The sequence below is a fragment of the Kogia breviceps genome, chromosome 10 (genome assembly GCF_026419965.1).
Source record: "Kogia breviceps isolate mKogBre1 chromosome 10, mKogBre1 haplotype 1, whole genome shotgun sequence".
NCBI lineage: Eukaryota > Metazoa > Chordata > Mammalia > Artiodactyla > Physeteridae > Kogia > Kogia breviceps.
In genome coordinates, this window is record NC_081319.1 from 99,247,979 (window position 1) to 99,261,968 (window position 13,990).

The 13,990-nt window shown below is 38.2% G+C and overlaps 1 protein-coding gene across 1 annotated transcript in view; it reads left to right on the top strand.

Annotated features, from left to right (window-relative positions):
* The first annotated feature begins 88 nt into the window (after positions 1 to 88).
* The window catches only part of NEDD9 (neural precursor cell expressed, developmentally down-regulated 9), a 299,037-nt gene continuing 285,135 nt past the window's right edge, over positions 89 to 13,990 (top strand). Inside the window, exon 1 of the mRNA XM_067006770.1 lies at positions 89 to 294. The gene's annotated coding sequence lies outside the window, so the exon portion shown is untranslated. The remainder of the gene's footprint in view (positions 295 to 13,990) is intronic.

The window sequence follows — 13,990 nt, forward strand, 5'->3', positions numbered from 1 at the left end:
GGGGGCTGAGCCTCGGCCCGCAGTGGGGCGGAGGGAAGCGCGGCCTACGTCACTAGCGCCACCGCCGGGCCTCGCTGCTGACTGGGCGCTCCAGGGGAACCAGCTCCACGCCCTCCCTGCCCCCGGCCCCCCGGCCCCGGGCGCGCGCCCTGGGAGAATCCGGGCGGTGCTGGAGCTCCAGGCTGACCGGCGGCCCCGACCGTACGTGGCGGGGAGCGACGTGTCAAACTCCGTCAGGTGGATGCTGTGACAGTTCACATCTTTGGCTTCGAATGAAATACATTGGATAAAAAGGTTTGAGTACAACTTTTTCTAACAAGTGTAAATATCTCAACATTTTAGATTTGTCAGTTTTGTGGGTTTGGGGGTTTTTTTTTGGGGGGGGGCGGGGTGAGTCAGATGACCTGGGTAGGTTACTACTTGCAGAATATATCCGAAAGCCATTAAAACAGAAACAGACCCATTTTATATTCATCCAGTCCTACCCGCAGCAAGAACCCGGGCCTCCCGTGGTCCCAACATCTGAAATCACCTGCAGTCCCAGGGCTGGGCAGGCGTCCTACACCTCAAGGCCACCCTCGGGGCTAGCTGTTTTTTCGTTGCAGTACTCTCTTTACCTAAATTGTAAAAGTCTCCGTTATCTACCCCGCCCCGCCCCACCCAGCTCAGGACTTAAACTAGACCTCTCTTCCCGTGGTTTGCTGCCTTTCTCCATATCCACCGTTAGCCCGAGGAACTGTCTAAAATTCAGCCACAACAAAGTGAACTCCTCCTTGAAGTCTGAAACCTTTTACCTTGAAACATAAGAATTAAGTTTTGGCAGTGACAACATATGCACCAGTCAGCCGCCTCTCCCCATCCTTTTTCAACCTCTTTACTGTCTGAAAACAAAATCTGCAAAGGACGCCGAAGTTCATGCTGTAGCTAAATCATCAAGTACTTTGCGCAAAACGCAGGAGGGTTGGATCACCTGTAAAGGGTGTTCTTGGTGACCACCTTAAAATATACACATACATATGTATATACATATGTATATTTATATACGTATGTATGTGTCAACGGAAAAAATGTACAACGCGAGAGGTGTGAGTTAAGTTTTATTTGGGGTAGAACGAGGACTGCAGCCGGGGATACAAGCTTTCAGGCAGCTCTGAGCAGCTGCTCTGAAGAGGTGCTGAGGAGGTCAGTGTATATGTGACTTTGGTGAAGGGGACGTATGTGCCCTTAAGCACACATTTTGGCAGAAAGTTGCTGCTGGTCACAAGAAGGTTGGTGCTAGTCACGAGGAGCAGGTGTCTCTGTTAATGATTTTAGTGCTTTTCTAGATATGTGAAGTTGCCAGAAATTGTGCTCATAAAATCTCCTGAAAATACCTAACTGAAGACCTGTTCTCCCAGTTTTTCCTGGAGCACGGAGGGCCTCATTCCTGATCTCCACCCTGAACTCCTTTCAGGGTGTGGGGAAGGTTAGCGACCTTAGTGGCTACTGACTTCATTCTTACAGAACCAGAAGGCAAAAAACAATTTTTAGTTGGCATATGTATTTTGTCTGTTTGATGTCGCAACACAGGAGGAAAGGGAGGAGTCTGCATCACTAATAAGAACTGAGCCCAAACTCATAATGTGGAGTTATCGTCTTCTGAGGATTTAGAATTAATGAGATCTTAATTTAAGATTATAAAATAATCAGAGTTAAAAGAAGCTTTACCACTTTGCCAATTCACTTTATTTTACAGATTGGGGAAACTGATTCTGCAGAATTAAGTGCCTTAGAGAGGTGACACCACTTCACAGCCCAGTTTCTGAATTCCTAGTCTGTACATTCTTTCCAGTAGCCACACCATTTTCCTTACCTCACTATCAACTCCATACCTTTAAGGTTCTGGATGGGGAGATGCAGGTTACCTTATGATTACCAATAAGAGATTTGACATTATATGATTAGCAGTATTAGAGAATATGACTACATTCAATGAAGGGTTCTTATCAGACTCTCTAAGCAGCATCTCATTAAACTCTCACATCAGGAACTTTTAGTTAGTTTACACGGCATCAGTGGGGTTCTTATTATTACACACTACTGTTTAAAACATGGTAGCGGGCATTTAAAATATTCAGAACCTGGGACAGTGCCTAGCACATGGTGTTCATCAAATATTTGTTGAATGAATGAATGAATAAACTTCATAGAAAAGTCAGCATTTTTCTTGTTTCACATAATTTTTGTAATGGAACCTAAGTGTTGATTTCTGTAAATGAGAAAGTAAGACACAGCAAGGAAGGCCCAAATCGATAATGTGCTTTGATAACCAGACGTTTCCCTTGCTATTCAGGTCAATTCAGTAAGCATTTATTTGGCATCTGTTATCTGTAATAATGTTCTGTGCTAGGCATTATCTACAGGATTTGAAGATTCATAAGGTCTCAGCTCTCTCGGCTAATACCTTGCATTCAACTTGTGTTTGCCTTGATAAAGCTAATGATAAACATAATGATATGTTGGAAGTGTATATTCTTAAGTGAATTGAACATTTCCCAATGGCCAAGGTTATGAAACCCAAAACTGAATTAATGCAGGTGGAAGTTGTGTAATTTCTTTCCTTGCAGATTTTCAGTATTGAGTTAATACACCAGTCAAGGAATGGTTTAGTCACATTCCTACCAGAAATCAGGGAACACCCCAAATAAATCCTAGAGGTCTCTTTTAGCGCCGTGCCCTTGCATGTGAAATGAATAACAATTCACAAAGAGTTCCTGGTTTATTTCTTACACACAAGTAAGGGAACACTCATAAGTCTTAGGAATCCTATTAATTGTCCAGAGAGGGCCCAGAAGAAAGCTTTTAAAGTCAATTAGAATATAAAATGATATTGATCCTTTGAGAAAAACATTAACTATGAGGACATCTTTCTCCTTTATTATCTTCCTTTCTCACTGTATGGTACTATATTACAGAGTCACATTACATAGGCAACCTAATTTCATCTCGCGACACATTTCAGCAACTCCAAACTCTGAGTGATGGGGCAGGTTTAAAAGATTCATTATCTGGAAAATATGGTTTGAACACTGGCTGCATCACTTACTAGCTTTAAAATGGTACCTCTTCAGATTTTTGGCACCATTTAACTAATAGTAATAATCAACACATAGCTCCTTCCTCCTGCCAGACCTTGTGCCAAGTACAACATATTAGCTCATTTAATTTTCACAAGTATGGGTTGAAATTTCATAACACGAATTTAATAGTGTTAAATTTTGTGACACTATTAGACTTTTTCTAAAAAAAATCTATACACAAAACCTCACTTCTGCCCAAATCTTGTATCTTGTTCTTATATGCACACACACACACACACACACACACAGACACCCCGAAAACACTGTTGGTTTTTTGAAGAAGAATATAAAATTCTGTTGGAAGAAATGACAGAAATAAGAGGAAGAAATGGTCATGCATATTATTTTAAAATAGGTACTGCACTGAAATTTACTTGTTGAAATGTTTCTCAGAACACCTGTTAAGAGTCAAGAGACATTTCCATCACAGTAAATCAGAAAAACAAGGTATGTCCTATTTTGTCTCTGCAGTAAGATATGGCATACCTAGGGTGCCAGGTCACCATTATGGGGCTGCTGAGGGGTCCAGCCCTGTCCAGAAAAGAGCAGAAAGATGCTCCATATTGGCAGTGGGAAATGAGGTCCAACCACAGTCATGGAGGGTTAGGAGCATGTTTGGGATGGAGGGACAGGCAGGTAACTGCTGCCCCTCTAGCTCCATTTTCCACCTCATCCTTGTTTTCCCTCCCCCTGTGCATACAAACCACCTACCTCACAATTTCTGCCAGATGCTGCCCAGCCCACTCCCCACTGCCGTGTAGCTCCTTGTTTATTATCCTAAGTCTTTAAAAGAGATAATACACGACATTTGAACTCTAAGAATTCATTCTTTGAGGCCTGAATGTGAGGGTAAAGAAAGACTCTGCTAAAATCACACGCATACAAAATCCTGCATTTGGCAACACAGGAGACACAGTTTCCCCCCTAAAAACCAGTGTCTGAAATTACCCTGCATCCAGTCTGGTCATATTATGGATGGAAGGCCAAATATAAAACACATAAAATAGTGTGTTGATTAAATGCCACTTGTAGATTCATGATGCATAATCCACACTAAACTCAATTCTTAAAGTACTTAATTGAGTTGAGCTAAACATCATAAAACATTGTATGCCAAGAATAAAATGGTGAAAATGGTATTTCACTATATTTTATTAGCGATTTTCTGATTTTAAGTGAGGTGACACATTTTATGTGTGTGTGAAGGAACATATCGATTGCCTTTTCTAGGCACTTCTGTCCATTTTTCTTTTGGATAATTTATCTTTTAAAAACTTACATGTAGGAGCTTTTAAATATTTAACAAATTAACCATTTGTGATATGTGCTGTATACATCTTTTTCAGTTTGTCAGTAGCCTTTTAGCTTTAACAAAACTCTTCTGTCATGTAGACATTTCTGATACTTATGTTGTCAGCTTTTTCTTTTATGGTATCTAAGTCTTCCGCCATGCTTTAAAATGTCTTCCCTTCTCAGATTTGATTTTTTTAAGTCTCATATCTTTTCTAAAAATTTTATGGGTGTCTTTGTTGACACCTTTGGTCCACTTGGAATTTTTTTCATGTAAAACGTTTAGTAGAGATCTAATTTTGTTTTTCCAGATGGCAACTGAATTGTCCCAAAATATTTATTGAAAAATCCATCATTTTCCCACTGACCTAAAACACCAGCTATATCATGTTCAAAATTTCTATGTATACTTGGATGTATTTCTGGACTTTCATTTTTGTCCTATCTATCTATTCATGTGTCAGCACCACACTATTTTTATTTTCTTTAACTGTACAATATGCTTCAGGTTCTTCTAATAGGTCTTCCTTTTCTATTCATTTTTCAATTTTTTTCCAGATTAATCTTGAACGTGTATTATTCTGGAAGAACTTTAAAATCAGCTTCCTAATTTTAAAAATATTACTGGTTATATTTTCACTGGAGTCGTGTTACATTTATTAATTTAGGGGATGTTGAGATATTTTAATGTTTTATTTTATTAAGAAATTTGATTTTGAAAAGTTGTTGAATATGTCTCTTTTTAGCATCTATGGATATGACAATGTGATTCTTCCTTTGGTCCTAAATATATGAGGATTATATTAAAATTTTTCTAATACATTTTCTTTGAGTTTCTAGAGATAATGCCACTTAGTTATGATCTCTCATTCTTTTAATATGCTACTTAATTCCATGTCTTAATCTTTTATTAGAATTATATCATCAGTATTGTGAGTGAGATTGATCTGTACGTTTCTCTTTAGAATTGTGTTTAATTTAGTTTGTGGTTTTTATTTTTTATTTTTGCTAATTAATGTTGTGTTGGCTTTATACAAAATATTTAGAAGCTGTCCTTATTTGGATTTTTCTTTTCCTTTGGTGTTTGGTGAAATTCAACTGTAAAACTGCTGTTGATGCTTTAGGGAAGCAGCTCTTTGTCCATTTTTTTCTAGGTAGTGTTTTTTTCCTATGGCAATTTATCCATTTCGATATTTTTTCTCTTCCTGATTTCTTTCTGTAATTTTTTCATTTGACCTATTTTTATCTATCTGATACAATTTTTAAAAGTAATTTGTAGTGTTAATCAGTACCTCTTGTAAACCTTTTAACTTCTCCAACAAGTTGTTTATTTTACTAACTTACACATTCTCTAATTTTATCTTAATTATATTTGCTAATCATATTATATTTTTTTCCAATTAATCAGCTCTTAGATGTATTTATTAGTTCTCTGTGTTTCTATATATTAATTCACTTTTTTTCTTTTATCATTATCAGTTAGTTTCTTCTGCTTTTCTTTGGATGGTTTTGTTATTTTCTGTAAATTTTATGTTAGCTGCTTGATTCATTTCTTTATATTTTTTCTTGTTTCTTAATGTAAGTATTTAACTTTGAATTTGTCCTGAGCACTGCTTAGGTTGTATCCTGTAGCTTTTTTTTTTTTTTTTTTTTTTTTTTGGTGATACCCGGGCCTCTCACTGTTGTAGCCTCTCCCTTTGCGGAGCACAGGCTCCAGACGCGCAGGCTCAGCGGCCATGGCTCACGGGCGTAGCCGCTCCGCGGCATGTGGGATCTTCCTGGACCAGGCCACGAACCCGTGTCCCCTGCATCGGCAGGCGGACTCTCAACCCCTGCGCCACCAGGGAAGCCCTCCTGTAGCTTTTGATACATGATGTTCTATTAACATTTTCTGTTGTTATCTTCTAGAAATTCTGCCATCTTGCTTTTGATTTCTACTTTGAAGTTATGTAAAAGAGAGATTCTTTCTTGACTTTCAACTTTCAAAGGGAGGTGGTTCTATATTTTTTAGCAGTTCATAGTTTAATTACTGTGTAGCCAAAGAATGTTATTTATACCATTTCCACTTTGAGGGATTTACTGATGTTTTCTTTGTAGCCCAGTATATAGTTAATTCGGGGAAATTAATTTTAGTTAATTTGAGTACACAATTAAAGAAGGTGTTTCCTCTGTTTTTAGGGAATAGTGTGGTCTGTATGAATAAGATCTACCATATTTATTACATTACTAAAGGTCTTCTATAATCTTACTTATTTTTGTCCACTAGATCTGCTTTAGGCTATACCTTAGGTTTCACTAGACCATGCTACATAACAAAGAAACTTAAAATCTCATTGGTTTAAACAACAAATCTTATTTCTTGCTGGTGTTGCATGAGAGCTGCAGCCCTGTTGCGGTTCCCCTGAGATCTACCTGGATAGTAAATATCTGGGGTAACTGGGAATGAAATGAGAACATCTGGCCCACTGTAAAAGTATAAGTTTGAACTGAAGTTAATAATTTTCATCACTTTTCTTTCATTGTACGAATCATGTGTGTTAAAAAATAAGAAAAACACTGTTCCTTCCCTTAAAGACCCTAGCATTGGTTTAAGAGAATAAAACATGCATTAGAAACCATAGAAGACAGTTAACAACAACCTGTGACTGAGTATACACTAACATTGTATAATTATATATATGTAAATGTATGTTTATTATGTATACATGTATAACAATGCATAATGTGTGTTATTATACATGTATATAGTATACAATAATATTATTTTAATATGTATTATATGTAACATATAGTAATATGTATAATAATATATGTATATGTATTGTATATTGCAGGAATAATATATATTTTACATATATATTATATATGTTACATAATATATGTGTGTAGTCAGTAAATATATTACATATATGTATGTGTATATATATATATATATATATATATATTTTTTTTTTTTTTTTGCGTTACATGGGCCTCTCACTGTTGTGGCCTTTCCTGTTGCGGAGCACAGGCTCAGCGGCCATGGCTCATGGGCCCAGCCACTCCGCGGCATGTGGGATCTTCCTGGACCAGGGCACAAACCCGCGTACCCTGCATTGGCAGGCGGACTCTCAACCACTGCGCCACCAGGGAAGCCCCATATATGTATACATTTATATATGTAATACAATGTGTGTACTCAGTTACAGACATATATTCACCATATATATATATATATATATATATATTCCATAAGTGCTGAGGGTATTATAAGAATAAGATAGGATGAATTTGAGCCTTCTTCATAGCCAAGGTCATGTGACCCAGTTCTAAGTTGGGGTAAAGGTTGTATCAAATAGGGCACTTGGCTCCTTCTCTTAGTTTCTCCATCACTTCTGATGACCAAAGGAATGGAAGACTCTGTCTTAAAATCAAATTAACAGGGGCTTCCCTGGTGGCGCAGTGGTTAAGAGTCCGCCTGCCAATGCAGGGGACACAGGTTCGAGCCCTGGTCCAGGAAGATCCTATATGCTGTGGAGCAACTAAGGCCGTATGGCACAACTATTGAGCCCACAAGCCTAGAGCCTGTGCTCCACAACAAGAGAAGCCACCGCAATGAGAAGCTCCTGCACCGCAACGAAGAGCGGCCCCCACTCACCGCAACTAGAGAAAGCCCGCACGCAGCAACGACGACCCAACGCAGCCAAAGATAAATTAAATAAATAAATTTATAAAAAAATAAATCAAATCAAATTAACAGATGTTGATTGAGCGAGGAGTAAGTTATGCAATTGTTGAACAGATGTCATCTCTCACGATTAGGCCAAGAGTTCTGCGTAACCAAAAAGTTGTACAACAAAATGCAACTTCCTCTCTGCAACCAGTGCATATTTCTTGCTTCTCAGAGTCTGGCCTCCAAGGGAGCCTCCTCTTTTATTTCAACCTCCTTATATTTGTCCTGGATTTCCAAGCTCAAATAAAGTGCAGGTTAGTATTTCACTGTGAAATATGACACAGAATGCAATAGATGGATGAATAAAGAATTTAATTTACTCCAGGGTGAAGATGAGGCAGTGAAAAATTTGTGTTTCATGTGAACTAAGAGTCCCATTTAAAAAGATCTCATTTTAAGCAAAGTGGCTTTTTTTTTTTCATGGAAAGACATTTTATCTTAAATATAGCAGTGCATACATGTCAATCCCAAACTCCCAATCTATCCCTCCCCCAACCTTTCCCCACAGTAACCGTAAATTCGTTCTCTAGGTCTATGAGTCTGTTTCTGTTTTAAGCAAAGTAACGTTTTGTTAATGATCTTTTTTTCTTTCTGTCTGTAATTTCTGGGAATGTTAAAGTGGGGGCAAGTTAAAGATGACCCTTTTTCCCTTTGCTTATCCTTCTTCCTTTCTGAAAATCTGAACATGAGGTGAATAGATTATTAGGCATTTTGAAATCATAGTTTATTCCTTTCTGTTCTTTGTAAGCCTTTGAAAAACAAGGCCATTTCCTTCTCATGCATATTGAGGTATAAGAAATAAGGAGGAAAAAATAAAGCCATGTATTTAAATGTACTTAGAAATTGCTGAGTGGACCTCAGTTGGAAATTCACCAGTAAAAATACCATCATTGCTTCAGTGAGTAGCCAGTTAGGACTTAACTGTTAAAGTGTCCGGGGATAAATTGATATAGAAATATGTACTTAAAAATACTTTTGCAAAAGTCTTGCCTGGTTTGAAGTCATCAAGCATATATGCCAACAAGATTGATACTCGATTTGAAATCAGAATGTTTTCTTTCACATTTGGAAATTTAAAACTACTTTGATAAATATTTGACACACTTTTTAAAAATGCCCTCAATAGTGCTAATGTTTATAATTTAAGGGTGGACTTGGCATTTGGAAACAGTCAGAAGTTGCTTGGTGTAATGTCAGTTGAGTGGCCAGCCTGGCAAGAAACGTCTTGAGTAAAAGTGAGGTGTGTCATGAGTGGTGAAACCTTTGTCTGTGTAGTTTGGAACTACCTGGTTTGGAAGAAAATTAAAATGTATTTGAAGTAATGGCAATGCCATTAGAATAACAATCTACCTTCCAGAGTGTCTTCTCTGAAGAACTATATCATTTTGGAACTATAAATGGTAGTAAGTCATTAAAACATGCAATCTATTACTTTATAGTCATATCTCATGAAATCTTTCATTTGCCCTGGATTTGGTCTTTGATGAAGATATATATTATCTCCAAATTCTTTAGTCTATTCCTCTCTCTGGAGATTTTATTTTCTGTGTTTAAATATGCACTCCTATTTAAAAAGAAACAATTGGCCCTGAACCAAGATGATGGAGTAGAAGGACATGATCTCACTCCCTCTTGTGAGAACACTAGAATCACAACTAGCTGCTGGACAGTCATCAACAGGAAGACACTGGAACTCACCAAAAAAGATACCCCACATCCAAAGACAAAGGAGAAGCCACAATGAGATGGTAGGAGTGACGCAATCACAGTAAAATCAAATCCCATAACTGCTGGGTGGGTGACTCACAGACTGGAGAACACTTATACCACAGAAGTCCACCCACTGGAGTGAAGGCTCCGAGCCCCACGTCAGGCTTCCCAACCTGTGGGTCCGGCAATGGGAGGAGGAATTCCTAGAGAATCAGACTTTGAAGGCTAGTGGGATTTGACTGCAGGACTTCGACAGGACTGGGGGAAACAGAGAGTCCACTTTTGGAGAGCACACACAAAGTAGTGTGCATATCGGGACCCAGGGGAAGGAGCACTGACCGCAGGGGAGACTGAACCAGACATACCTGCTAGTGTTGGAGGATTTCCTGCAGAGGCGAGGGGTGGCTGTGGCTCACTGTGGGGACGAGGACACTGGCAGCAGAAGTTCTGGGAAGTACTTCTTGGCGTGAGCTCTCCCAGAGTCTGCCATTAGCCCCACCAAAGAGCTCAGGTAGGCTCCAGTGTTGGGTTGCCTCAGGCCAAACAACCAACAGGGAGGGAACCCAGCCCCACCCATCAGCAGTCAAGCAGATTAAAGTTTTACTGAGCTCTGCTCACCAGAGAAACAGTCAGTTCTACCCACCACCAGTCCCGCCCATCAGGAAAGTTACACAAGCCTCTTAGATAGCTTCATCCACCAGAGGGGAGACAGCAGAAGCAAGAAGAACTACAGTCCTGCAGCCTGTGGAACAAAAACCACATTCACAGAAAGATAGACAGGATAAAAAGGCAGAGGGCTATGTACCAGATGAAGGAACAATATAAAACCCCAGAAAAACAACTAAATGAAGTGGAGATAGGCAACCTTCCAGAAAAAAATTCAGAAGAATGATAGTGAAGATGATCCAGGACCTCAGAAAAAGAATGGAGGTAAAGATTGAGAAGATGCAAGAAATGTTTAACAAAGACTTAGAAGAATTAAAGAACAAACAAACAGAGATGAACAATACAATAACTGAAATGAAAACTACACTAGAAGGAATCAATAGCAGAATAATTGAGGCAGAAGAACAGATAAGTGACCTGGAAGACAGAATGGTGGAATTCCACCATTCCACTGCCGTGGAATAGAATAAAGAAAAAAGAATGAAAAGAAATGAAGATAGCCTAAGAGACCTCTGGGACAACATTAAATGCAACAACATTCACATTCTAGGGGTCCGAGAAGGACAAGAGAGAGAAAGGACCAGAGAAAATATTTGAAGAAATTATAGTTGAAAACTTCCGTAACATGAGATAGGAAATAGCCACCCAAATCCAGGAAGCACAGAGAGTCCCATACAGGATAAACCCAAGGAGAAACACACCGAGACACATAGCAATCAAATTGGCAAAAATTAAAGACAAGCAATAATTATTGAAAGCAGCAAGGGAAAAATGACAAATAATATACAAGGGAACTTGCATAACGTTAACAGCTGATTTCTCAGCAGAAACTCTACAAGCCAGAAGGGAGTGGCATGATATACTTAAAGGGATGAAAGGGAGGAACCTACAGCCAAGATTACTCTACCTGGCAAGGATCTCATTCAGATTTGATGGAGAAATCAAAAGCTTTACAGACAAGCAAAAGCTAATAGAATTCAGCACCACCAAACCAGCTCTACAACAAATGCTAAAGGAACTTCTCTAAGTGGGAAACACAAGAGAAGAAAAGGACCTACAAAAACAAACCCAAAACAATTAAGAAAATGGTCATAGGAATGTACATATCGATAGTTACCTTAAACGTGAATGGATTAAATGCTCCAACCAAAAGACACAGGCTTGCTGAATAGATACAAAAACAAGACCCATATCTATGCTGTCTACAAGAGACCCACTTCAGACCTAGGGACACATACAGACTGAAAGTGAGGTGATGGAAAAAGATATTCCATGCAAATTGGACATCAAAAGAAAGCTGGAATAGCAATACTCATATCAGATAAAATAAACTTTAAAATAAAGAATGTTACAAGAGGCAAGGAAGGACACTACATAATGATCAAGGGATCAATCCAAGAAGAAGATATAACAATTATAAATATATATGCACCCAACATAAGAACACCTCAATACATAAGGCAACTGCTAACAGCTATAAAATAGGAAATCGGCAGTAACACAGTAATAGTGGGGGACTTTAACACCTCATTTACACCAATGGACAGATCATCCAAAATGAAAATAAATAAGGAAACAGAAGCTTTAAATGACACAGTGGACCAGATAGATTTAATTGATATTTATAGGACATTCCATCCAAAGACAGCAGATTACACTTTCTTTTCAATTGCACATGGAACATTCTCCAGGATAGATCACAACTTGGGTCATAAATCAAGCCTCAGTAAATTTAAGAAAATTGAAATCATATCAAGCATCTTCTCTGACCACAATGCTATGAGATTAGAAATGAATTACAGGGAAAAAAATGTAAAAAACACATACACATGGAGGCTAAACAGTACGTTACTAAATAACCAAGAGATCACTGAAGAAATCAAAGAGGAAATCAAAAACTACCTAGAGACAAATGACAATGAAAACACAACAATCCAAAACCTATGGGATGCAGCAAAAGCAGTTCTAAGAGGGAATTTTAAAGCTATACAAGCCTACCTCAAGAAACAAGAAAAATCTCAAATAAATAATCTAACTTTACACCTAAAGGAACTAGAGGAAGAAGAACAAAGAAAACCCAAAGTTAGCAGAAGGAAAGAAGTCATAAAGATCAGAGCAGAAATAAATGAAATAGAAACAAAGAAAACAATAGCAAAGATCAATAAAACTAAAATCTGGTTCTTTGAGAAGATAAACAAAATTGACAAACCATTAACCAGACTCATCAAGATAAAGAGGGGGAGGACTCAAATCAATAAAATTAGAAATGAAAAAGGAGAAGTTACAGCAGACACTGCAGAAATAACAAAGCATCCTAAGAGACTACTACAAGCAACTCTATGCCAATAAAATGGACCACCTGGAAGAAATGGACAAATTCTTAGAAAGGTATAACCTTCCAAGACTGAATCAGGAAGAAATAGAAAATATGAACAGACCAATCACAAGTAATGAAATTGAAACTGTAATTAAAAATCTTCCAACAAACAAAAGTCCCGGACCAGATGGCTTCACAGGTGAATTCTATCAAACATTTAGAGAAGAGCTAACACCCATCCTTCTCAAACTCTTCCAAAAAATTGCAGAGGAAGGAACACTCCCAAACTCATTCTATGAGGCCACCATCACCCTGATACCAAAGCCAAATAAAGATACTACAAAAAAAAGAAAATTACAGACCAATATCACTCATGAATATAGATGCAAAAGTCCTCAACAAAATACTAGCAAACAGAATCCAACACCGCATTAAAAGGATCATACACCATGATCAAGTGGGATTTATCCCAGGGATGCAAGGATTCTTCAATATACGCAAATCAATCAATGCGATACACTGTACTAACAAATTGAAGAATAAAAACCATATGATCAGTCTCAATAGATGCAGAAAAAGCTTTTGACAAAATTCAACACCAATTTATGATAAAAACTCTCCAGAAAGTGGGCACAGAGGGAACCTACCTCAACATAATAAAGGCCATGTACGACAAACGCATAGCAAACATCATTCTCAATGGAGAAAAACTGTAGAGTGATGCATATGCTGATTTTTAGAAGTTCTGAGATGGGGGAGAGAGAAATGGGAAAAAAAGTAAACAAAGAAGCTAAGAACAGAGGGTACAGAGAGAGAGTATATCTTGCATTTATGACAACTTTTCTGTCATTCCCTTCTTGGGGCTCCATTGAAATGAACTGAAACTGAAATGGTCAGAGAGACCTTCCTAGAGAGCTGATTTGATTTGGGACCTGAAGGCAGAGACAGGATTTGAAAGGATAAATGGCTAAGTAGACAACATAAGCCAAAGTATGGAGATGAGAATACATTCAGGTTTGCAGAGGAGCAATTAACCTCACTAGTGTTGGAAGCCATAGGAAATAATACTGGGTGAGCATGGCGAAAAAGAGAAGTCAAAGGATTTTAAACATGAAGAACATAGGGAACTGCCGAGCAGAGGGATGAGAGGATGAAGACTGGTTTGGGAGGGTTAGT